General features: G+C 50.3%; 1 long non-coding RNA gene across 1 annotated transcript; it reads left to right on the top strand.

Moving 5' to 3' along the window:
* The first annotated feature begins 472 nt into the window (after window positions 1-472).
* LOC107184770 lies at window positions 473-949 on the top strand. Its single transcript, XR_001515679.1, has 2 exons — window positions 473-563; window positions 755-949. It is a non-coding gene; the product is annotated as an uncharacterized LOC107184770 (long non-coding RNA).
* Window positions 950-2,039: the final 1,090 nt, after the last annotated feature.

The raw sequence follows: 2,039 nt of genomic DNA, 5'->3' as shown, positions 1-2,039 counted from the left end.
CGGTCTACTGGGGTGTGCTAACACACCAAGGAAGAGGTAGCTGAGCAGACTCAGCCCCCTGAACACACAGTGTCCCCTGAAAGTTGTGCGTGGGCCAGGCATAGCTTGATTGAATGCACTGCCCAGCCCCTCCTGTCCAGTAGAGAGCTCACATGGGGTTTCCTGCTTTCCATTTGGTTCTCATCAGAGTGACTTGGGAGTTGGGAATTCTCTGATCTGACCGAGGTCACCCAGAGACCCTCCAGAATGACATGTGGGCCTTTAAGCTGCAACAAAAGAGACATTTCAGATTCTCAGACACTTTTCTATCCCCCAGGCTGCCCCTGGGAACAGGTGTGGGACCAGATCTATGATGCCAGGGAGAACTGCCGTGTGGAAGAGACCTAGTGCTCTTTGTCCAGAGTCTCCGTGTGGATATAACTGCACCTACTGATCCTGTTTCCAGCTGTGCAGCCTCAAATCCTTTGGTTTCCTGGAGAAGATGAGTAAGATGACTTTGAGGAAAAGGTGCCAGGAGAGAAGTCTGACTGCTCCTCTGCTCCCGTCATGAAGGAATGCCTCCGGTAGGGCCTGCTGTGCTCCAGGCTGCAGAGAGTGTGAGGTGAGCAGGGGAAAGTTTAATGTCTGGGTCCTCCAGGCAGGGCATCCTGCTCTGTCCTCCATCTCTCCACCTCTTGTCCCAGATTCTCGTTCACCTGCTCTGCATCTATGTGTCCCTCAAGCCCAGTCTCACAAAGTCCGTCTGTCGTTCTAGTTGAAGAGAGACCTGCCAGAGGGACCAGAGCCCATGATTCCTGTAGCTGCCTTGAGAGGAGCCTGGGATCCGCCTGGCCCTGGGATACAGGGGTGGGGTGGGGTGCAGAATGCTCTGAAGGCTTTGGAGAACACAGCGCTGTTTGTCCCATCTCATCATGGTGTAATTCAAAATAAAGCAATACTGAATGCTAACGTTATGCTTAATTGAGTGCTCAATTAAAGAAGTGTGTTTTTGTTTGTTTTTTGGTCTGCAAGGTGTGGTGTAAGGTTATGAGACCTGACTTGTTTCCTTCTTTGCCCTCCTGCTGTGCTGGGACCTAAGCAAAGGTGTGGTGTGCATTTTAAGGTGGAGAGATTTGAAGCCTGATAGGAAGGTGATGGCATCCAGAGATAGAATGTCTCTGAGTAACTTCGCCTTCCATTCCTGGGTTGGCACTCTAGCTCACGGACTTCCTGCTGTGAAATTGTTTGGAAAGACTCCGGACAATTAGCATTAGATTCTTGTAATTGTAGCCTGAGCCAATGTGAGCCATAAAGAAAAAGAACTCCTGATGACTCAGGTATCTATCACCCTCTCCGCCTCAGGCCCATTTATTTGCAAGGCACCTCCATCCAAGGACTGGGACCTACATGTCTGTCTAACCCACTTCAGTTCCACCGAGACAAGTGGGTCCTCATGGCCAGGGATGATCTCACCGGTGACTAGGATGAGGGAACATATTTCCCCTCTGCTCTCAGATTCTGGCTGGAGGGACGTGTGGAGTCCCAGCTCCAGGTTGTAGGTGGGAAGTGGGAGAGCTGTCCAGTCAGCTCTGCTCAGATCAGGGGGTCAGGGGAAAGCCCCCTGGACTGAGAAGACCTGTTGCCATGGACTGTCCCCAGACAGAGGGGGCTTGGTGAGCTTCGTTCTGTGTGGGTCCAGAGGCAGGCCAGCCACCGCCAGTGCCAATGCCAACAACAAGAACTGCCGCCCTCCCCCCGACCTCTCTCCACCTGGACTCTCCGTTGCTGAGGAGTTTTGCTCTGTCTCTCTCCCTCTATGTGACTCTTCCCTCCTGTCACCCTTTCTTGATCTACCTTAGGTCTATCCCAATCTTCTGATATTGCTTAAAATAACAATACAGACAACAGGATATATTTTATTGAAAACTGTTTCATCTGTTGAGAACTAGAGATTACACAGTGAGAGTTGACAATATTTGTTACATCACTTCCTCTCCCCAATGGTAACTGTGTTTACAACACACTGCTTGCATTTTTCTATAAATATCATATATTTATAT

This window comes from Myotis davidii, unplaced genomic scaffold (genome assembly GCF_000327345.1).
Source record: "Myotis davidii unplaced genomic scaffold, ASM32734v1 scaffold1928, whole genome shotgun sequence".
Classification (NCBI taxonomy): domain Eukaryota; kingdom Metazoa; phylum Chordata; class Mammalia; order Chiroptera; family Vespertilionidae; genus Myotis; species Myotis davidii.
The sequence above is the reverse complement of the archived record's forward strand: the minus strand, read 5'-3'. Positions and strand labels throughout refer to the sequence as shown.